General features: G+C 37.6%; 1 protein-coding gene and 1 long non-coding RNA gene across 6 annotated transcripts in view; both read right to left on the bottom strand.

The window, feature by feature from the left end:
• FANK1 (fibronectin type III and ankyrin repeat domains 1) overlaps positions 1–25,653 on the bottom strand; it is a gene marked incomplete at its 5' end in the record, with an annotated part of 144,991 nt that overhangs the window by 80,998 nt on the left and 38,340 nt on the right. The window lies entirely within an intron of this gene.
• Positions 1–25,653, bottom strand: part of LOC309642165 — a 33,681-nt gene that overhangs the window by 4,040 nt on the left and 3,988 nt on the right. Inside the window, exon 2 of the long non-coding RNA XR_014253017.1 lies at positions 19,591–25,622. This is a non-coding gene — a long non-coding RNA (uncharacterized lncRNA). The remainder of the gene's footprint in view (positions 1–19,590; positions 25,623–25,653) is intronic.

Raw genomic sequence — 25,653 nt, forward strand, 5'->3', positions numbered from 1 at the left:
TTTCACAAGCTGCTCATTATCCAGAGCCCAGAAACCAGATTGTTGCAATAATTTTTTTCCCTGCAGTGGAACTCATTCTGCAAACATATTCACCTTTAAGATTCCAATACACAAGACACAGAACAAGAACTGATGTAGTGAAAAAGCAGGCAGTGAGGGGCGGAGGAGGGGTGTCTGAAGACGCCCACACAATCTCCCAGACCCCCCCAGAGGTCAGCCTGAGGCAGCTCCTTTCTACTTCAGGGGTACAGAGAGCAAAGTTTGAAAATCACTAGCCAGCCACCAGGCCAGGCCAGGCCAGTGCTGCGGCAGCCTCTCTCTGTCGCTCTCTGAGACTCCACCTCAGCCAGGGAAGCTGATGCAAACCAGGAGCCTGCCCAGCAGAGGCCGGACCCGGCACAGGGAGCCCTGGCAGCCATGGGCCGAGCGGTTCTCTAAGTGTGGTTCCTGGCTCCTCACCAGAACTGGTCATTAAAGGGGCTTCTCCTGTTACAGACAATGGTTCTGCTTTGCTCCCCAGACCCCAAGACTGGGCTAAGGCTCTTTGTCCACAAACTTTTAAGCAGACTGGGGCAAAATCCTGCAGGAGACAGAGGCAGCATGAAGGAAAGCACTTCCCCAGCACAGCGGTGGAGCACACGATGCTTACACAAGGGATCTTGGACTTGGTGTGGGCCCAGTAGTCAAATATTGTCCAGCTGAACCCATATTTACTAAGTATTTTGGTGGGGCAGAGGGGGGGGGTCCCTAAGCCACGAAATAAGTAGACCAGAGAGAGATCTACTATAAAGCTAATGGAGCCTGACTCTTTGGGGTCTCTCATTTGCACAGGCCCCTTGCAAGGCGAGGCGAGGCGTCCTAGCAATGTGTTCATGTGGTAAAAAATTTTCTTGTAAAATTTGCAAAGTTTGAACTCCAGGCTGTTAGGAGAGCACCACCTTCCCACCCTAACTTCCCCTCTAGCCACCTCCCTGTGTCTGGTGTATGGCAGGAAATGGTATTCCTGGGGCAGGACTAAAGTGACGTGGAGCTGGAAATGCACTTGGTTTGGTTTGATAAGGTACAGCTGTGCCGTTTGCAGTCACTCCCACGTCTAACTGAGGTCCTGCTGGCCTCCCCCTCTATGGCAATCACTTCCAAGGATACTCCTTACCATCTACTGGGCTCATGCCCCATCACACGGGTTTGGGGTGAAAAGTCCTACTGCCGTAAGAACAACAGAGGAGACTGAAGTATATAGCTCCAGTAGCTAGTCTCTGGAAAATTCTTCCAAACATCAAATATTTAAAATCTCAAGCAGAGGATTTGGATCTCATTAATATCTAATTAAAGCACAAGTTTTCACCTGTCAGAAATATATTCAAGGAGCAGTGTATACCATTATAAACACACCACACTTTCTTTTTTGCAGCAAATCACAGGAAATAAAATTCGTCATAATTCTTGCTTTGTAGGACACTAAGTATTATTGCAAAGAGCAAGTATAACTAAAGACGAGGCTGCATGATTTATGCGTTCCTTATGCACACCTTAACTTATCTGATGCATCCTGTCCTCACAAAGTCTGACAGTTCCAGATAAAACGGCATGCGAAATTGCCACCAATACAACCAAGTAGCCTGAAGAAACAAATGTTCCAGTGAAAAACTCCTACATGTATCCCATCGATAATTCAATATTTGTAGTATAAGAATAATTTGATTATACAATTACGGGGCTCAGTTAACACAGTGGCAATTTTTAAATGCATTTGAACTGCTCTCTTGTTTACCTTAATTTCAGATAAATTTTCCACTTTTTTCTACAACTATTGATCATTCCCAAATTCAAATACAGTGGAAAGCAAGGATTCTAGCAGAAGCTAAAGGAGGAAATTGAAAAAAATGAAGATTGGCAGAACCTATTTAACAATAAAATTTTAAAATCTAATGGCTGAAATGGTATGCAGAACTAGGTATTTCGAAAAGAATCATGATAGCCAAGAAAGTACTGATAACAACAATGACAAAAGAAGTGATAAGATTATGAGAATCGGAGTATTCCTAAAGATGAAACAGAATTTCCAAAGAGTAAACTATTACTACTGTCTGCAGAGCATCATTTTAATGAATTTGTTGACTTCCATAAGTACCCTGAACTTTCATCCTGGTCTGTTACATACTGTGAATGAAGGTTTTTTCCCACCAAAATTGTTATCCCAATTCACAGAGAATCAAATGGAACATATTAAGAATTTGTTAAAATGCTTCTCAAACAGGTATTATAAAACAAATTCAAATATGAACAGATTGTTATCAGATCTTGTTTGGTCTCTTCCACAACTGGTGAATGTACATATTGGTTTTTTTGATGAATGTATATATTGGGTTTTTTGCTGATACTCTTAAATATTTTTATAAGATGTATTACTTACACCAGATACATTTTCAGGTGGAATTAAATTGATTGACAGCTCTCAAAAATCAGATGTCACAGATCACAAGGAGTCTGTGCTTACTTGGATTACACATAAATTGAATTAAATTGTACTTTACCGTTACCTTGAAGAACAGACAAGAAAGAACATTCAGCATTATTGTGAAGTATTAAATAGTAGTTGAGGATATTAAATGGTTAAATCAAAAAGGTTTACCCATCAGATATCACAGTGAAAACTGATGCTTTCAAATAACAGAAATTTCAGAGAATCAAACTACTGGGTTTGATCAATTTTTACATGAGTGCTTGGAAAACCATCAAAATGAAAAGGACCAATGTGACTTATTTATCCAAAACAGCTCATAAAGAATTCATCAAAATAGGGGAAAACTTGAATTAAATGAAGTGAGAAATCAAATAAACAAACCCAACATCAAATAACACTCTATTGCTTCAGATTCTACAATAGTGAACTGCTTTGTGTATGCCATTATGTGTGCTACTCTAAGACAGGAAACCAATCTGCTGTGCAGAAAACCCATTTTTAAGTTTTCGGCAAAATTCATCTGAAATTAAGGCACACACAAGAATTATTCAAATGCAGCTTTGGCCTTTCAACAGAATGAATGCAGATCTGAACTGCACACAACAACCTACATTCCACACCTGCCACTCATCAATGACAATATGACTGGCAGGAGAGGGGTTAGTTTCAAGCACGCTTGAAAAACATTAGTAAGTATTTAAAATATATTCTGGATGCTGCTCATCCCTAAATCACATCAGGAAAAGCTGCCTCCCAATACCTGAAATTGTTGACTACCTCAGGATCTTACAACTCCTTACGCTCTTTTCTTGGGTTTCTTTCTTAGGTTAGATGTAGTATTTTAAAACATCCACACAAAACTGTATTTTTCTTTTAAAGAGTCTAAGGGTAGCGAGATCGTTTGCCCATTCTAAAGCAGTGAAATCTTGTAGCACAACAACACTGTAAAGTACAATGACATTTCAATGACTCTAAAACATATTTTCTATGAGTGAGAATGAAAACTTGAACACAAATATGGCACAAAAATGTTTATTCAAAAAGTTAATAATGACTGTTGGGTCCTGGATTGGTTCAAGATGGCGGAGTAGAAGAACGTGTGCTCCACTCCCTCTTATGAGAGCACTGGAATAACAACTAACTGCTGAACAATCATCAACAGGAAGACACTGGAACTCACCAAAAAAGACACCCACATCCAAAGACAAAGGAGGAGCCACAATGAGACGGTAGGGGGGGCGCAAGCACAATAAAATCAATTCCCATAACTGCTGGGTGGGTAACTCACAAATTGGAGAACAATTATACCCCAGAAGTCCACCCACTGGAGTGAAGGTTCTGAGCCCCAGGTCAGGCTTCCCAACCTGGGGGTCCGGCAATGGAAGGAGGAATTTCTAGAGAATCAGACATTGAAGGCTAGTGGGATTTGATTGCAGGACTACGACAGGACTGGGGGAAACAGAGACTCCACTCTTGCAGAGCACACACAGAGTAGTGTGCACATTGGGACCCAAGGGAAAGAGCAGTGACCCCATAGGAGACTGAACCAGACCTACCTGCTACTGTTGGAGGGTCTCCTGCAGAGGCAGGGGGTGGCTGTGACTCACCATGAGGACAAGGACACTGTCAGCAGAAATTCTGGGAAGTACTCCTTGGCGTGAGCCCTCCCAGAGTCTGCCATTAGCCCCACCAAAGACCAGGTAGGCTCCAGTGTTGGGTCGCCTCAGGCCAAACAACCAACAGGGAGGGAACCCAACCCCACCCATCAACAGACAAGCAGATTAAAGTTTTACTGAGCTCTGCCCACGAGAGCAACAGCCAGCTCTACCCACCACCAGTCCGTGACATCAGGAAACTTGCACATGCCTCTTAGATAGCCTCATCCACCAGAGGGCAGACAGCAGAAGCAAGAAGAACTAAAGTCCTGCAGCCTGTGGAACAAAAACCACTTTCACAGAAAGACAGACAAGATGAAAAGGCAGAGGGCTATGTACCAGATGAAGGAAAAGATAAAACCCAAGGAAAACAACTAAATGAAGTGGAGATAGGAAACCTTCCAGAAAAAGAATTCAGAATACTGATGGTGAAGATGATCCAGGACCTCGGAAAAAGAATGGAGGCAAAGATCAAGAAGATGCAAGAAATGTTTAACAAAGACCTAGAAGAATTAAAGAACAAACACCTAAAATAATTAAAGAACAAACAAACAGAGATGAACAATACAATAACTGATATGAAAAACACACTAGCAAGAACCAACAGCAGAATAACTGAGGCAAAAAAAACAGATAAGAGACCTGGAAGACAGAATGGTGGAATTCACTGCTATGGAACAGAATAAAGAAAAAAGAATGAAAAGAAATGAAGACACCCTAAGGGACCTCTAGGACAACGTTAAATGCAACAACATTCCCATTATAGGGGTCCCAGAAGGAGAAGAGAGAGAGATAGAACCCAATAAAATATTTGAAGAGATTATAGTCAAAAACTTCCCTAACATGGAAAGGAAATAGCCACCCAAGTCCAGGAAGCGCAGAGAGTCCCAGGCAGGATAAACCCAAGGAGAAACACGCTGAGACACATAGTAATCAAACGGACAAAAATTAAAGACAAAGAAAAATTACTGAAAGCAACAAGAGAAAAATAACAAATAATATACAAGGGAACTCCCATAAGGTTAACAGCTGATTTCTCAGCAGAAACTCTACAAGCCAGAAGGGAGTGTCATGACATATTTAAAGTGATGAAAGGGAAGAACCTACAACCAAGATTACTCTACCCAGCAAGGATCTCATTCAGATTCCAAGGAGAAATCAAAAGCTTTACAGACAAGCAAAAGCTAAGAGAATTCAGCACCACCAAATCAGCTCTACAACAAATACTAAAGGAACTTCTCCAAGTGGGAAACACAAGAGAAGAAAAGAACTTACAAAAACAAACCAATAACAAAAAAGAAAATGGTAATAGCAACACACATACCAATAATTACCTTAAACGTGAACAGATTAAATGCTCCAACCAAAAGACACAGGCTGGCTGAATGGATACAAAAACAGGATCCATATATATGCTGTCTACAAGAGACCCACTTCAGACCTAGGGACACATACAGACTGAAAGTGAGGGGATGGAAAAAGATATTCTATGCAAATCAAATCAAAAGAAAGCTGGAGGAGCAATACTCATATCAGATAAAATAGGCTTTAAAATAAAGACTATTAAAAGAGACAAAGAAGGACACTACACATAATGATCAAGGGATCAATCCAAGAAGAAGATATAACAACTGTAAATATTTATGCACCCAACATAGGAGCACCTCAATACATAAGACAAATGCTAACAACCATAAAAGGGGAAGTCAACAGTAACACAATCACAGTAGGGGACTTTAACACCCTCTTTCATCAATGGACAGATCATCCAAAATGAAAATAAATAAGGAAACACAAGCTTTAAATGATACATTAAACAAGATGGACTGAATTGATATTTATAGGACATTCCTTCCAAAAACAACAGAATACACTTTCTTCTCAAGCGCTCATGGAACATTCTCCAGGATAGATCATATCTTGGGTCACAAATCAAGCCTTGGTAAATTTAAGAAAATTGAAATCATATCAAGTATCTTTTCCAACCACAACCCTTCTGGAAAAAATACAAACACATAGAGGCTAAACAATACAATACTAAATAACCAACAGCTCACTGAAGAAATCAAAGAGGAAATCAAACATACCTAGAGACAAATTACAACAAAAACATGACGATCCAAAACCTATGGGATGCAGCAAAAGCAGTTCTAAGAGGGAAGTTTATAGCTATACAAGCCTACTTAAAGAAACAAGAAACCATCTAACCTTACACCTAAAGGAACTAGAGAAAGAAGAACAAACAAAACCCAAAGTTAGCAGAAGGAAAGAAATCATAAAGATCAGAGCAGAAATAAACGAAATAGAAACAAAGAAAACAATAGCAAAGATCAATAAAACTAAAAGCTGGTTCTTTGAGAAGATAAACAAAATTGATAAACCATTAGCCAGAATCATCAAGAAAAAGAAGGAGAGGACTCAAATCAATAAAATTAGAAATGAAAAAGGAGAAGTTATAAGAGACACCGCAGAAATACAAAGCATCCTAAGAGACTACTACAAGCAACTCTATGCAATAAAATAGACAACCTGGAAGAAATGGACAAATTCTTAGAAAGGTATAACCTTCCAAGACTGAACCAGGAAGAAATGGAAAATATGAACAGACCAATCACAAGTAATGAAACTGAAACTGTGATTTAAAATCTCCCAACAAACAAAAGTCTAGGACCAGATGGCTTCACAGGCGAATTCTATCAAGAGAAGAGCTAACACCCATCCTTCTCAAACTCTTCCAAAAAATTGCAGAGGAAAGAACACTCCCAAACTCATTCTATGAGGCCACCATCACCCTGATACCAAAACCAGACAAAGAGACTACAAAAAAAGAAAATTACAAACCAATATCACTGATGAATACAGATGCAAAAATCCTCAACAAAATACTAGCAAACAGAATCCAACAACACATTAAAAGGATCATACACCATGATCAAGTGGGATTTATCCCAGGGATGCAAGGATTCTTCAATATATGCAAATCAATCAATGTGATACACCATATTAAGGAATTGAAGAAGAAAAACCATATGATCATCTCAATAGATGCAGAAAAACCTTTGGACAAAATTCAACACCCATTTATGATAAAAACTCTCCAGAAAGTGGGCATAGAGGGAACCTACCTCAACATAATAAAGGTCATATATGACAAACCCACAGCAAACATCATTCTCAATGGTGCAAAACTGAAAGCATTTCCTCTAAGATCAGGAACGAGACAAGGATGTCCACTCTCACCACGATCATTCAACATAGTTTTGCAAGTCCTAGCCACGGCAATCAGAGAAGAAATAAAAGGCATACAAACTGGAAAAGAAGAAGTAAAACTGTCACTGTTTGCAGATGACATGATACTATACATAGAGAATCCTAAAGATGCCACCAGAAAACTGCTAGAGCTAATCAATGAATTTGGTAAAGTAGCAAGATACAAAATTAATGCACAGAAATCTCTTGCATTCCTATGCACTAATGATGAAAAATCTGAAAGAGAAATTAAGGAAACACTCCCATTTACCATTGCAACAAAAAGAATAAAATACCTAGGAATAAATCTACCTAGGGAGACAAAAGACCTGTATGCAGAAAACTATAAGACACTGATGAAAGAAATTAAAGATGATACCAACAGATGGAGAGATATACCATGTTCTTGGATTGGAAGAATCAATATTGTGAAAATGACTATACTACCCAAAGCAATGCAAATCAAAACTACAATGAGGTATCACCTCACACCAGTTAGAATGGGCATCATCAGAAAATCTACAAACAACAAATGCTGGAGAAGGTGTGGAGAAAGGGAATCCTCTTGCACTCTTGGTGGGAATGTAAATTGATACAGCCACTATGGAGAACAGTATGGAGGTTCCTTAAAAAACTAAGAATAGAATTACCATATGATCCAGCAATCCCACTACTGGGCATATACCCAGAGAAAACCATAATTCAAAAAGACACATGCACCCCGATGTTCATTGCAGCACTATTTACAATAGCCAGGTCATGGAAGCAACCTAAATGCCCATCGACAGACGAATGGATAAAGAAGTTGTGGTACATATATACAATGGAATATTACTCAGCCATAAAAAGGAACGAAATTGAGTCATTTGTTGAGACATGGATGGATCTAGAGACTGTCATACAGAGTGAAGTAAGTCAGAAAGAGAAAAACAAATATCATATATTAATGCATGTATGTGGAAGCTAGAAAAATGGTACAGATGAACCGGTTTGCAGGGCAGAAGTTGAGACACAGATGTAGAGAACAAACGTATGGACACCAAGGGGGAAAAACCGCGGTGGGGTGGGGATGACATGTATACACTAATGTATATAAAATTGATGACTAATAGGAACCTGCAGTATGAAAAACAAACAAACAAACAAAAAAACTAAATTGTAAAAGAAGATTTTTCAGATCTCAATGAAAGCAGTAATTAAAGGAAAGGGATAAATTTCAAGCACAATGAATAGACCCTTGGATTTTTTGATAATCCAGTTAACAGAGGGAAGTGAGTCAGAGGAACACATTGGGAAAATACTGAAATTTTTGCTGAAGTTTCCTAAAATAACAAATTAAAGATAAAATGAAACTCATAACTGCCACTATTATGAAGACATTGGTGACCAACTGTTTAACAACGTGTCCTCTATTTAATGAGTATTTATGATGACCCCGACCCAAGAAAATGTGAAATGGTCATATAGGAAGAAAACCTGATAGAAGTTTCAGCAAATTTGACAGCAAAATCCTAAAAATGTATGTAGAATTATGAATAATGAGTTGCAAAGATGAAACTCTTCTAAAGCACTAAAAAATAAAACCCGATCAACCAAAGACTGAATTATCCTCCTTTTTCTTTTGATACCTACAAAGTATGCCATTATATGAATGCACTATATTTAACCTGTTCCCTTTTATAGGGCATTTAGAATGTTTTCCATCTTTTCCTACTATAAACAATGTGTACATATACATTTTAATTCATGTAAGAATGTATCCGGAGGATAAATTCCTAGAAGGACAATTGCTAAGCCAGAGAACATACATGGTTAAATTGGATTAATATGACTCCACCTCCACACCCCAGCAAAATCTATGCCTACTTCCATACCCTCAGGAATACAGCATGTTGTCAAACTTCCAGATCATTTTTAAATGGTATCTCCGTGACATTATTTTAATATGCTTTTTTTAAGAGCAGTTTTAGGTTCACTTCAAAACTGAGCAGTACAGAGAATTTCCATATGCCCTCACTGCCCCCACTGTCAACATCCCCTACCAAAGTAGTACATTTGTTACAATTGATGAACCTTCATTGACACATTGCTATCATGCAGAGTCCGTAGTTCATATTAGGGTTTGCTCTTGGTGTTGTACATTCTATGGGTTTGGACAAATGTATAAGGACATGTGCCCATCATTACAGTATCATACAAAGTAGTTTTACTGCCCTAAAAACCCTCTGTGCTCTACCTATTCATCCCTCTCTTCCCACTAACTTCTGGCAACCACTGATCCTTTTACTGTCTCCTTAATTTTGTCTTTTCAGATTGGCTTCTTTCACTTCACAATATGCACTTAAGGTTCTTCCAAGTCTTTACAGGGCTTGATAGCTCACTTCTTTTTAGCGCTGAATGATATTCCATTGTCTGGATGTACCACAGTTTACCTATTCACCTACTGAAGGACATTTTGGTTGCTTCCAAGTTTGACAATTATGAATAAAAACTGCTATAAACATCTGTGTACAGGTTCTTGTGTGGACATAAGTTTTCAACTCCTTTGGGTAAACATGGACCATAGGGTAAGAGTAGGTTTAGTTTTGTAAGAAGCTACCAAGGTGTCTTCCAAAGCGTCTGTAGCATTTTGCATTCCCAACAGCCATGAATGAGAGTTGATGTTGTTCCACATCCTCACTAGCATTTTGGGTCTTCACCCTTCTGATAGTATATAGTGGTATCTCATTGTTTTAATTTGCAACCCCTAATAACATATGATGTTGAGCATTTTTCGTACGCTTATTTGCCATCTGTATATTTTCTTTGATGACATGTCCATTCAGATCTTCCCCCATTTTTAATTGCGTTGTTCATTTTCCTATTTGAGTACTCCTTGTCATTTTAATTGACCTCTCTTACTAAGACTAAACTTTTTTTCATGTTTAAAAGCTATTTGCATGTCCTTTTAGAAAATGTATTAAACGCTTGTTTGAAACTTTTGCCTTTTTCTTGTATAGCTGGTCGTATTAGTTGTAGAAATCCTTTAAATACTAAGGAAATTAGTTCTTCATGAAATGAACTAAAAATTTCCAACTTTGTCACATTTTTACTGTTTCATACTTTCTTCACCTTTATACAGTCAAATTTATCAATCTTCTATGGCACTTTGTCTCATGACAAGAAAGATCATTCCCACTCCAAGGTTATTTTGATTTCATGTTTTCTTCTGTTTCTAAAATTTACTTTTTAACATTTAAATATTTAATCCTTCTGGAATTTAGAAATGAGGTATGGATTAAACTTTTTAAATATGGCTATCTGGTCCCTTCAACATCATGTATCGAACAATCCCAAATTTCCCATTGACTTGAAATGTTATATTTATCAAATATTAATAAGATTAGGGGTCTTTTTCTGTACCTTATATCCATTCTTATACCCATACCAGATGGGTTTACTAAAGCTTTATATTTGGTTCTATCTAGACTTGTTTCATAATTTCCTTGCATGTTCCTATACACATTTTCCATATGAATTCTAGAATTAGCTTGTCTGAACTGAAAACAAACTTCAGAATTCTTACAAAATCTTAAATATACAGATTCAGGGAGAATTGACATCTTTATTAAATAAATTTTTCTGAGAACAAATTACGCCTTTCCATTTTCAAGTCTCCTTTTAATGGCTCTAGTAGCCTTTTGAAGTTGTCTTCATATAGATCTCGCACATTTCCTGTGAGATTTATTCGTATCATTTCATGTAGGAAGTGCCCTTCCTATATCTTCTAATTGGTTATTGTTTGTATATATGAAAGCTAATTATTTCTTAGTAATTTTTTCATCTTGATATTTGATATCATAAGAGTATGTGGAATATATATAATAAAACAATCAAGCAGATACTGGAAAGCAACCACCAGTACTGTTCTGAAGACCTAGAACAGTACCAATTCCAGTTGTTCTACTTATGTGCTGGCCCTTAACCCTCCAAAGACACTATCAATTTCTGTTCATTATTCCTATGATTTGTAAAAGTAGTTTAACACTGTATTGTGAATCTCTACTTACTGTTTAGTTTTGCTGGTACATTAACTTTATGAAAGTGATATTAAACTGCATTATCTTCTGAAATTGGCTGTTTCATTAAATGTTGTTACTAAGATTTATCAAGCTGTGAGTACCTGTGGTTCACATTTTTACATTATTGTATTATATTCCATTATGTGCGTATGCCATGATTTATTCAGCCATTCTCCTGACAATGGACATGGGATTGTTTCCAAGTTTTGCTACTGCATACAGTCCAGCTATGAACATTTTTGGCCTGCTGATGTCTACACACAAGAGTTTCTGAGTCTAGACCTAAGAGTGAAGTCTGATTGTCTGTAAGTATACAGTACTTAACCTTATAATGCCAAATTGTTTCCCAAAGTGCTTATAACAACTTACACTCACTAGAAGTATAAAAATTATTGACCCCTAATCTATCCAACACACCATTCAGACTTAATTATTGCCAATCCTTCAGATGTAAAATGATATCTCATTGTGATCTTAATCTTTATTTCCATTTACCAAAGAGATTAAGTGCCTTCATGTGACTTTATTTGCCAAACATGTTCTCTCTTCTGCAAAGTGTCCATTTTCTACATATTGCTTATTTTTCCATTGGGTTGTTTATATTTAATTGATTTGTAGAAATTCTTTATATATTCTGGAATCTAATCCTTCATCAGATAGGTTGCAAATGTGAAATTTCTGCAAGACTGAGTTGCTTCCTTGCTCTATGGTTTCTTTATGAAAGAGGTTATTGCCCATCTCAAGATTAGAAATAGGGCTTCCCTGGTGGCGCAGTGGTTGAGAATCTGCCTGCCAATGCAGGTGACACGGGTTTGAACCCTGGTCTGGGAAGATCCCACATGCTGCGGAGCAACTGGGCCCGTGAGCCACAACTACTGAGCCTGCGCGTCTGGAGCCTGTGCTCCGCAACAAGAGAGGCCGCGACAGCGAGAGGCCCGCGCACCGCGATGAAGAGTGGCCCCCGCTCGCCACAACTAGAGAAAGCCCTCGCACAGAAACGAAGACCCAACACAGCCAAAAAATAATAATAATAATAAATAAATTAAAAGAAAACAGCAACATTGCCAAAAAAAAAGATTAGAAATATATTTTCCTATATATCCTTCCAAGCATTTAAAATTTTACCTTTCATATTTAATTCTTAATGCATTTGGTATTGATTTTTATATATAAAGTGAGCTATCAATCCAGTTTCATAGGTTCCCCCACATATTGATAGTTGTCCCAGCACAATTTTGATTGGAAATTAATAACTTTACAGTTCTCAGTCTACCTACCTGTGAAATTTATTCGTGAGTCTTTTGTGCTGTTTTTCAGTGGAGTTGTATAGATTTCTGCATACCAGATTTACATCTAACAAAACGTGTACTCCTAAGGTTCCTTTTAATTCTGTATAATATTTTAAACTGTGCTTCCTAACAATTTTTTACTTGTATCATAGAAACGTACCAGTTGATGTTTGCACGTTGATCTTCTGGTAGCTACCGTGTGAGACTCTGAGATGAATTGTGTTTGGTTTCTATAGTATATGACATAAACTACCATTTTGGTAGATAATCATAATATCTGCAAAAAATAAAAGTACCATTTGGTGGTTTCATCCTTTCTAGTCTTTAGCCTTTGCTCTTCTTGTCCAGCAATCCTCAAACATTATATTTGTCTTGATCCTGATTTTAAAGGGAATGCTTTTAACATAAAAAAAATTTGTACATAAACCATTTATCAGATTAAGAAACTTCCTACTCCTACTTCCTAATTTGCTTAGCGTTTTAAACCATATTTGAGGGTTGACTTTCAAATGATTTTTCTGCTTTTATTAAAATGATCAAATGATGTTTTTTCATTTGTTAATGTAGTAAATGTCATTTATAGATTTTCTGATATTCAGCCCCTTTGCTTTCTTTTGGAAGCAACACAACTTGTTTGTGACATTAACTTTAAACACTGTTGTCTTAGAGCTTAAAGCTCATTGCTTCCACTTTTCACCCCCATGGTTTGGTACTCCCTTTTCAGAAGGGGAGCAGGTCTTTGGAAATTTCCCTCAATTCCTGTAAGTCCAGAATGCATCAATCATAGCCAGGATCTAGTTATTTTATAAGGGGAGGCAAGGTTTTTCCAAATACTTTGTTTTCCATAATGCTGAAAGCAGAATTCTGTTATTTTTCTTTTTAATCTGGACATCTTAATTATATGTAATGGTTTGTTAATTCTCTCAGGTTTTCTAGCTAAATATTCATATCTCCAAACAATGAAAAATGTCTCTCTCCTTTCCAAATTTTATTCTCTTTTGTCTAACTGTATTAGCTACTACCATCCAATTATAAGAATGAATAGTGACAGTGGAAATTCTTTTATTGACCCTGTCTTTAATGAGAATGCTTCTAGGTGCTGCTTCCTTAAGCAGGATGCTGGCATTTAAGAATGAAATATAATTTTATCATGTAAAGGAATCATCTATATATTCCTACTTTTAAAGGTGTTTAACTATGAAGAGGATGTTTACTTTCATGAAATGCTTTATCACCATTCTTTTGATTTATTAATACTGTGACTTACATGAACAGATTTCCTGTTATGGAACCATCAATGACAAACTGGTAAATGAGTATTAATTTAAAGAGATATGAGGGTCAGTCACTGCACTAACACTTGAAATGCCCTGCAATAATTTTTCCCCAACTTTTCACTTCACAAAATTTCAAACTTACAGAAAGAACAGTTTGATGAATTGTTAAAATAAACCAGATATGGCAATATTTTGAGATATGTATATATTCTCTTTGGGTTTTTGTTGAACCATTTAAAAGTTACAAAATCATAACACTTCTCCTCTAAATGCTTCAGAATATATATCCTAAGAAGAGGAGTATTCTCCTATACAAAAAGTTAAACTTTGAATTAATGTTATCTAATATATATAGTTCGTATTCTAATTTCCCCAAACAGTCCCATTTGTGTTTTTTTTTTTTTTTTCATTTGTGTCATTTTTAACTAGGTTTTCCCCCTCAAACCATTGAGGAGTCAATCAATTATCAAGAATTGCATTTAGCTACTTCTTTAGTCTCCCTTTTTCTTGAACAGATCTCCTTTTTTGTCTTACATTACATTCACATTTAAGAGTCTAAGTCAGTTGTTTTGGAAAATGTGCCACAATATGAACTTGTCTGATTACATATTCATAATTATATTCACATTGAACATTTTTAGCGAAAGGAATGCATAGGTGAAACTAAATGCTTCCCATTTCCTGTGCATTAATTACACGCATGTCAGGTGGCAGGTAATGCTGGAGTGTCTGTTGTTAGTGATGTTAAGTCTGATTACTTGGTTACAGTGGTGTTTGCCAGATTTCTCCATTGGAAATGTATTACCACTATCCTTTTTGATGTTCAAATTGTCCCAAATCTGGCTAATGAGAGTCCCTGCAAGCTGGTTCTTGTATCATTTTCGCCTGTCTGTATAGATTAAGCACCTTCTTCCATTTATGGGCACATTTGGATGTCCTAGGCTTAACTTGTTCTTTTCATGCTCCAATACCGGTATTATTTGATTCCATAAGCCATTTCTCCTACTTCCTTTTAGTGGGAAGCACTTAGAAAAACCAAGGTCTTACACTAAATGTGCTCATTCCTACTTGAAGTCATTGTTTCCAGGACTTTTCAGTAGACAGGATTTTTTAAAATATGTTCATAATGATAACTGGATCCACATGAGATTATTCTGCTCCTTCCACCTTTATATATCCCTTCTTCCATGGGGAGAACTCTAACGGCATCAATTTATTCTCTCAATTGCTCAGTCTCAGAATCTATCCAAAAGAGTATCAAAATCGATATCAACAAACTCACTAAGCAAGTCGGATATTCCTCTAGTCTTTCTCTTTAGAGTATATACCACTTGAGTTGTAGACTGAAAAGTGTGTTCAAAGATTAAATGAATTCTTTTTCTGTGTAGTTTGTTAATTTGATAAACAGGTCCACTTGTTTCTATTTGTATTAAATTTTAGTTTTACCCATCCTTGTAAATTTTATTTTATGCTTTAATATGTAAAACATTAACACAGTTTAACAGCTAGTAGTTACCTTTATAGGAAGTTTTGAATCTCACTTAGCTGTCCCTTCCCCACTCTTCCCACTCACTTCATGTCGTGAATGTTTGATTTCTTTAGTGTCTGATTCTTTTAATTATTTCTGTAAATATACAGAAATATTTACTGTAAATATTCTGAATATATACATATATACAAAAGGTAACATACTATTTATAATCTTACAGCTTGCTTTTTCCACTTATTATAGAAGTCACTCCATATCAGTCCATGGAGATCATGCTCTCTTTTTTTTTTTTAAAGTTTCATGGTACTCCACCGTGTGGGTGTATCAGATTATTCATCCAGACACCTATGTACGGGAAATACCCTGAATTGTTATAGCTTATACATGAAAGAAGATTGGTAGAGGTCTTTCCATACCTGACAATTCTGAAAATCTACACATTATCAAAAACAAGTTGTGAAGCAGAATCTTTTCTAAACTGTCAGTTTTTTTAAGTTGCGATGCAAATTAAAACCATAATGAGATAACACTACACAGGTTCTAGAAAGTCTCAAATTAAGAAGACAAAAAACACCAAGTGTTAGTGAAGAGTGGGAACAATCAGAACTCTCGAATACTGTTGCCGAGTATAAATCGCAACTTTGAAAAACTTTGAACAAATATTTGGCAATATCTAACCGAAGTTGGTCACATGAATACCCTTTAATCCAACAATTCCATTCTTAGTTATATGCTCAACAGAAATGCATACATATGTTCACAAAGAGACATGGAGTGCAACGTTCATAGTAGTACTATGCCTAATAGCCAAAATCTAGGAATACCCACATGCCCATCAACAGAATAAATGAATTGTGGTATCACACAAGGGAATAGCAATGAGAATGAAGAATCTGCAACTGTGCACAAAAATATAAATGAATCTTACAAACAGAATGTTGGGGGAAACAAGGCAGATACAACAGTACAAATTGGATGGTTCCACTTACATAATGTTCAAGACCACGCAAAACTAAGCTCTGCTATTAGAACTCAGGGGTATTTACCTTGCCAGGAGTGGAGACAGTATCTGGAGGGGAATGTGAGGAGATCTTCTGGGGTAGTGGCAATGTTCTGTCTCCTGACCTGAGTTCTGGTGTGTACAGGATGTACAGGTGTGTATACATTATGGAAATTCAGCAAGCCACATGCTGATACGTGCATTTTTCTGTGCACGCTGTGTACTTCAAGAAAAAGTATGTTTTAAATTCCAGTTAAGTGATGAGGTAAAGAATAAGAATACTAAATTAAACAACCAAAGATCCACAAATAAGTGGAAGCACTATAACAGAAACCAAGATGACTATCATAGAATCAAAAGTGTTGAGATATTAGCTCAGAATTATAGTCTCATGAAGCCTGGTGTTTGAGCTTTAAAATTTAATGTAGTTTTCATTCAAGTCTAGGATATTTTTAACTCTTAATATAAAAATGTTTCAGTGTGTATACTAACAAGTGTGTATACTTGTTAGTATACAAGTAAAACTGATGCTCCGGGAAGAGAGACCATGCTTTTCCTGTAGTTTGAAAACAATTGTGCTAACTACTCCCTGAATTCAGAATGATGCATTCAGAGAAGGTAAAGAAGGAATGCAAACCTTTCTCCTGCTGGTGGCCCTCATTAGCTTTTAAAAAATAAGTTATTATACAATACAGCAAGAACATTATGCAAGAAGTTTAATAATTTTAGACTAAATAGTTTAGACTACACAGTTTATATTAATAAAGACTAAATTATCTTTCTATTCTAGTCATATAACTATAAAACCATTTTTGTACAAAAGATGATACAGTAACATGCAGCCAAAATATATAGGATAAAATATAACACAAATGTATTGGGAAATTAGTTAAATGTTATTTTCTGGATTTTTACATTTGTGATATTATTTGTCAGCTGTTTATATTTTTAATTAGTTGTGCTTTTTGTCATTCTAAACATATAGCTTTAGAACCAATTTCGTATTTATAATTTGCATTCTTTTTCTTAAAGAAGGCTCCCCAAATTACATCAGAACCCACAAAAGCTTGATATACCTCTGAACAGAATTTAAGTTACTAGCAAGCCTTCAGTGTCTTACCATGTTGAACACAGTTAGGGAGACAGGGCTATGATAATATACTACCTGGCAACTAAAGGATGATCAAAGTTAATTTGAGGCAGTCACTCGTGCGTTCATTCACCAAATAGTGCTAAATGCTTTCTCGGTGCCAGGCAGTGTGCGCGGCTCTGGTGACATGAAGGTGAGCAAACAGACGGGCTCTGCCTTCAGGACACTTACAGTTCCATGGGGCAAAGAAAGAAGGGTCAGATAATCTCCCCATTACAAACAACGACCAATGCAGTGAAGGAAGATTATACAGAAGATCATCACAGAGTAAACTGGATGACTTTCAGGGAAGGAATGAATGGCGCAGCAGGTGGGCTGGGTGGAGGGGGATATGTCCCTTGGCAGTGTCTCTCTATCAGGGGAGGAGGAGGTCTTTGGTGAAAGAAGCAGAGACAAAAGCAGCTCTGGGGCTTCCCTGGTGGCGCAGTGGCTGAGAATCTGCCTGCCAATGCAGGGGACATGGGTTTGAACCCTGGTCTGGGAAGATCCCACATGTCACGGAGCAACTAGGCCCGCGAGCCACAACTACTGAGCCTGCGCGTCTGGAGCCTGTGCTCCGCAACAAGAGAGGCCGCGATAGTGAGAGGCCCGCGCACCGCCATGAAGAGGGGCCCCCGCTTGCCGCAACTAGAGAAAGCTCTCACACAGAAACGAAGACCCAACACAGCCAAAAAATAAATAAAAAATATAAAAAAAAAAAGCCCCCCAGTCTTTAAAAAAAAAAAAAAAACAGCTCTGCCCACACCCCCAGGTAGAGACCACCACGGATGCCAGGAGGGGGTGGGCTCAACCCAGCTGGGCTCCAGCACTGAGCAGACCTGGAGGGGAAAACAGCATTATACTGGGACCCACAGCTCAGCAAGGTCCGTGGCAACATGCCTGCAGGGCTGGCACCAACTGTACCCAAGCTGCAACAATGGACAGTTCCAACAAGAGACAGTTATCGCCTGGTGATGAAGAACTAGAGTTTTTTAGTGTGTTTTTTTTTGTTTTTTGTTTTTTTTAATTTTTGGCAGCTCCATGCTGCGTGTGGCATCTTAGTTCCCCAACCAGGGATCGAACCCCTGACCCCTGCAGTGGAAGCATGGAGTCTTAACCACTGGACCACCAGGGGCGTCCTGAAGAGCAAGAGTGATGAAGACAGTCAAACTGGAATGGAATCCTGGCTCTGCCCCATTTCAACTACCTTTGAAATTTCCTTGTTGGCTGGGGGGAGCCGAGTTACTGCATGATAATCCTCGAGGTGCTCTGCACAGAGCTCAGCACACGCAATGCTCAGCACGCACAATGCTAAATAAATAGCAGCCGCCCTCCGTGTGGCCCTTCCCCTCCCCCAGTCTGTTTTGTCCATTCCACTGGTTTCTGGGATCAGCCTTAATTCATCCGGGACTGGAATTCTGCCCACAACTCAATCCCTATGAATAGCCGAGCAACCCTGAGGCCTTCATCTGCTTGCCGACATTGCCACCTACTGCCTAGGCTAGATTCCCTCAGGACCAGGTTCCTCCCAGGCCTTCCCCAGCGCTGTCAGATTCTGCTGGCCCGTCCGGCTGGGTTACCTGGATGACTTGCATGCCAGACCTGGCCCACTGTTCATCCCATCCTGCTGAGTCTGTTTACCAGGTAACCTGCCTCACCTCTGGAAGAGTCCAGCATCCTTAGAAATGTATAGTCATCAAGCGCAACCTGATTTTGTTTCCTGTCTCCTCTCTCCAAACCAGGTTGCCAGCTGTCACCTCAGGCCTGTAAACAGCTACTGCTGACTTCTAATGTACTGTGGAAAAGGGCACTAGAAAGTCATGCCGATTTAAAAGTATGTGTTAGATATACAATGGAATATTACTCAGCCATAAAAAGAAACGAAATAGTTATTTGTAGTGAGGTGGATGGACCTAGAGTCTGTCCTACAGAGTGAAGTAAGTCAGAAAGAAAAAAACAAATACCGTATGCTAACACATATATATGGAATCTAAAAAAAAAAAAAGGTTCTGATGAGCCTAGGGGCAGGACAGGAATAAAGACACAGAGAATGGACTTGAGGACACGGGGAGGGGGAAGGGTAAGCTGGGATGAAGTGAGAGAGTAGCATTGACATATATACACTACCAAATGTAAAATAGCTAGCTAGTGGGAAGCAGCTGCATAGCACAAGGGGATCAGCTCGGTGCTCTGTGACCACCTAGAGGGGTGGGAGGGAGAGGCAAGAGGGAGGGGATATGGGGATATATGTATACGTATAGCTGATTCACTTTGTTATACAGCAGAAACTAACACACCATTGTAAAGCAATTATACTCCAATAAGGATGTTAAAAAAATAATTAATTAAACAAATAAAAAGTATGTGTTAAATAAGAGCCATACGAGGTTCTGAGTGGGAGTCAAGCTCCAGGCTCTCTTTCAGTTAAGCTGACTGCTACAAGAACTTGAAGGGTCTTTAATCCACATGTAAGGACCACATTCCAAGGTTACGCTTGCCACAAGCTCCACCTCCAAAGTCGAATTCTCACCACATCTCTTAAATTTCTAACATCCAACATCTACACAGGTATTTAACAAATACTACACCAAATATTTATGAGACGTTATGTGCAAGACGGCATCGTACTAGACAGCTCCACCGGCTGTGGCCTTTGCTTCTCTCCCGAGCTACGTGCAGTCTGTCCATCTGTCTCCCTCCTATGTCAACCCCACAGCTCTGCCTTACGGTCTCCAGCCGGCTAAGAGCCTGCCCCGGCACGTTCGCTTAGCTTTGTGCTGTTGACCGTTTTAGCCTCTTGCGCTGGCCCCCAATAACCTCAAACTTCCTATGTTAAAAATTGGACTTATCTTTCCGTCCACATCAACTCCCCTCCAGTTAGCTCTTTGCTATCACGGATAGATCATCATGCTTCCACCATCCCACACTTGAACTCTTATTATCCCTCCCAAACTAACTGTACTTCTCCTCTCCCACATCCATAGTCACAGGCCTTGTTGATTCTCGCTTCTTTCCTACAGGCAGATGACCATGCCTCTTAAGCACGTGATAAAATCTGCTCTAGTTTACCACTGAAATGCATTGCGGCCTTACGTTTTCACTTTGGATGGAGAATATTCTCCAAGGTCACTCTCCTCCACCACCCCCACCTCCTGCTCTGGCTCTGTGCCTTACCTTTGGCTTCTGTTGTGTCCTCTGACAACTGCCCTCCAAGCATCACTCTTTCTGAAACTGAGGCTCCCCCGCTCAGTGCACATACACTCCTCAATCCAAAAGGCTAACAAGTACCCCAATATCACCCTTTACCTCCCCATCTGTCAGGGAAGAAGACCAGACACAGGTGGTATTTAATCTTGTAATCAAAGAAATAAACTTGTTGACATTCAATTAAGAGCATCCTTAATAGGCGTTCATGGCAGAAGAATGGCAAACCTAAGCTACCTTTCACCTTTATCACAATACTGCCTAGTGTACTGTTGCTGTCACAGCCAGCGGTAACTTTCCTAGCGAGTAACTTTGCCTTGGCCAGAGAGCAGCCCCGGCCAAAAGGAAGCAATGATAAATCCTCCTTGCCCATTCCCGGGGCCAGAGAAAGGCCCTACTTGGATATATGAGGCAGGGTTACCTAAGGATGTCATTCCCACACCACCTCAAACTTCTGTCATGCTACATAGACGCACACAGCATCTACCACCTGCAAAATTCTTGACTTAAGTGTTCTTAAATTAACTTGAAATTTTATGCCATAAGTAAATGAAAAAGCTGGCATCATTTTTTTAAAAATCAGCTCCAGAAAGTAGCTATAAAAAATAAATGTAAAATGATCAACATTTTAAAATGTTAATGCCTAAAGTCACGTTGTGTACCAGATTTTAGGAACTACTGATTTAATGGAAGCAGTTGGCACAAAATTTTTCCCATTGCCTGAAATTCCATCACTAAAATGTAATTGGTCTTAAAAGCTTGTTGAACCATAACCACAACACTACAGAATATACGTGGCTTGATGCTGTTTTACATTAAAGCCAAACAGGCAAAAACTAAACAATGTCTGTTTAGGGATGTATCTGTGTATGGTGATCTATAAAGAAAATCTACGAAATGAAATGCAAAATATCTTTCAGTTATGAGAATCATCTTACTACTGAATTATAATTTCTTTACTAAAGTGAGTCTTAACAGTTTAATTCTAAACTTAAATGCAAGCACAATTTTAACATGTTTTCCTTCTATACCCCCATCGCATTGAAATTAGCAATCTACTTAACTGATTCCTACGTCAGATTGTAAGCACTTGAAGAGCAGAGACTGTTTTATTATGTTTCTTATTCCCTGAAGAAAATACAAATTAACCAGTGAAAGAGCTTAGATATGGACATTTCTATGATCTCTATCTATATATAGTGCTTGATTTATAATAAAATGTACACTGAAGAATGGAAAAAAGATGATCATTCTAATAAATAGCACTAAGTCAACAGACAGCCATATTTTTTAAAAAAAATCTATACCATACATAAAATTCCACATAGATTATAGATATGTGAAAAGGCTTCTAAAACATAGGATATCAAGACCTGTGATTAGACAAAAAATTCTATAAAGAACATCAAAAACATTATCCATAAAGGAAAAGATTGATAGATTAAAATTATTTCTATTCATCAAAAGAAACCATGAAGAGAACAGAAAAGCAAGCCACTAAGTGGGAGAAAATATAAGCAGAGTACTTTGTTCTAGAATATATTTAAGAATGCCTACAAATCAATATAATAAAAAAATCAATAATAAAAATGACAAGCAACTCAACAGAAAGTTAGGCAAGAGACTCGAGCAGGCTCTTCCCGACAGAGAATATCCGAGTGGCCAATACTAAAACACATGAAACGATGATCGACCTATTTAGACATCAAGGAAAATCAAATTACAAACACAGTGAGACACTACACACCCACCGGAACGAGTAAATCAAAATTTAAAAAATTTTAAAGCTGACACAATAGTAAGTATTGGGAAGGACGGGGAAAAATCTGGGACATCATACACAAGCAGTGGGAGTATAAATTGACAGAACCAGTGTGGAGGATTTTTGGCAGTTATCTCCTAAAACTGAGCACACAAATACTCTATAAAACCACCCTCCCACTCTTGCTACATATCCAGCAGAAGTGTACACGTGTGCACCGGAAGATGTGTACAGAAAGGTTCCAGCAACATTCCTATAATAGACCCAAATGAAAACAACCCAGATGTCCACCACCAGCAGAAGAGATGAAGACCTTGTGGAATACTAGTAAAATGAAACACGTACAACAATGAACGTGAACTTACTATTCATGAGCATCACCATGGATGCATCTCACAAGGCCAACACTGAGGAAAAGAAGCCAGACACAAGAAAAGTAAGATTCTATTTACAAAGTGAAGAATGGACAAAACTAAGCTATGGTGTAGAAAGTCAGGATGGGAGATCTCTTTGGGGAGGAGGTGAGAGTAGCAACTGGAAGGGTGTCTAAGAGAGGCTTCTGGGGGTGCTGGTAATATTCCAAGTCTTATATGTTAATTATGTAAAAAATCCATCAAGTCATACATGTATAATCTCACCTGTAGGTTTCTTATACCTGTATGTACTTACCCATAGGTACCTTAAAATTATTTTCTCTAAAAGTTTGAGAATGAAACAAGGACAGTTTACAGTACACAAAAATTTAGGGAGTTTGCCTTGGGAGACCATTACTAAACAAAACATTAAAGGGTGTATTTCAGGCAGGAAGAAAGTAATCCCAAGTGGAAGATCTGAGATATAAGAAGGAATGAATAAAAACAAAAAAATGGTGAAACTGTGGTTAAAACTAAATATTAAATATGTAAAACAATGTAATTTCCCATGAAATATAAAATGAAAAATGGTAAAATTAAAGTATATCAAAACTTGAATGAATCTCAAGAGAATTAGACTGAATGAAAAAGTCAGTCTCAAAAGATCAGATTATGTATGGTTTCATTCAGGTAATGTTCTTGAAGTGACAAGATTATAGAGATGAAGGACAGACTAGAGGTTGCCAGGGGTGAGGGGGAGAGAGCAGTGTCTGTGGCTGTAAGAGCAGCACAAGGGGTCCTTCTGATGGAGTCGTTCTGTGTGTGGACAATTATAGTGTTCATTTATGTGATAAACACATATGACTAAATACACACAGATGAGTACATGTAAAGCTGGTAACATCTGAGTAAGATCAGTAGATTGCATTGACATCAATTTCCTGGTTGTGATATTGTGTTAATATTATAGTTTTGAAAGATGTTAACATTGGGAGAAACTGAGTGAAACTGAGTGAAAGGTATATGGGATCTCCATTTCTTACAATCGCATGTAACTCTACAATTATCTCAATAAAAAGTTGAAAATAAATGTAAAAATAACAGCGTAACTCAAGAGTTATGGCAATTAAAGCATTCTAAAGCTCTCGTATCACCCAGAAGGATAACCAACTGTAGACACTTGTAACTTACATATACATGTTTAGATTAGTATGATAGCCACTGAAAGAACACAAACAAAAACTCCTAAATGAGTAAAGAAAAAATATCACAGTAATCCAACAAAAGGCAAGAAAATGGGGGTGAGAGAACATAAAAGTAGGACAAATAGGAAGTATAAAATAGGATGATACAAACACATACATACACACACATATACATACATATCAGACACTCAACCGTAAGTACAGAATCCATATCAGGATACATAATATATGCAAACTGACTAAATGATCCAGTTAAAAGTTATTAAATTGCTAAATCCAATTCCATGCTGTTTACAAAATTATATCTAAAGTATAAAGATACAGATTGGTTGAAAGTAAAAATACATGTAAATATACATGTAATACATACACACAGAACAGTTTATATGAATCATAAGGTTGAGCACATACATAAAAGAAACACATCGATAAAAGTTCAAATTACGAAGATATATATATATTTTGGGAATTCCCTGGAGGTCCAGTGGTTAGGAATCCATGCTTTCACTGCCGAGAGCATGGTTTGATCCCTGGTCGGGGAACTTAAGAGCCCACAAGCTGTGCGGTGTGGGGGAAAAAAAAATTATATATGTATGTATATTTAAATCATATGTACCCAAATATAGTCTCAAAAATTAGCAAAACTCGACAGAATATAAAGAGAAAGACAAATATCTCTCAGCAAATAGAAAAAATATAAAAATTAAGATGTTGAAGATTTTAACAGATTATGAAAAAAATATACTCAATGGACATATTAGAACACAGGATCTAACAATTCCAGAAATATATTTCCTTTCAAGTAAATGTGAAACAATTTTCAAAAAATTAACCCTATACTTGTATGGTAAAGCAAATAAATTTCAATGAAGTGGAATAATACAGATCACCATCTCTGACAATAACATAATTAACGATGGGAAACAAAAGACTAAACTAGAAAATTCACCTTTTAGAAATTGAGACACACACTTCTAAATAACCCATAGATCAAAGATAAAATTATAAGAAAAATTATCATGTATACATTTCAAAAACTATAGGATACAGCTGAATCCATTCTTAAAGGAAAATTTATAATCTTAAATATGAGCATTAGAAAAGGAACGTCAAGCAAAAATCTATAAACTAAGCAAAAACCTATAAACTAAGCATTGGTCAACAAATTAGAAATAGAACAAGATAAACTCAAACAGGGAAGACATAATAGAAGTGACTAAAATACAAACACACAAAACCCCACACATATACCCACACAATAGAATCAACCAAGCTAAAACCTGGTTCTTTACAAAGCATAATAAAATTCACAAACCTTTAGCAAGGGTTATTAGGGAAAAAAGCAGTAGAAAAATAAATATACAGCATTAAAAAAGGCTTGCACTATAGATCTGAAGACTTTGAAAAGATAAGTTGCGATTATGGATAACTTTAAGCCAATAGACTTTAATGTATATATGGAAAACATATCTAGTAAAAACATATCTAGTAAAAAGCATATCTAGTAAAAACATAT

The sequence above is a fragment of the Balaenoptera physalus genome (assembly GCF_965194825.1).
Source record: "Balaenoptera physalus genome assembly, chromosome: 14".
Lineage (NCBI taxonomy): Eukaryota > Metazoa > Chordata > Mammalia > Artiodactyla > Balaenopteridae > Balaenoptera > Balaenoptera physalus.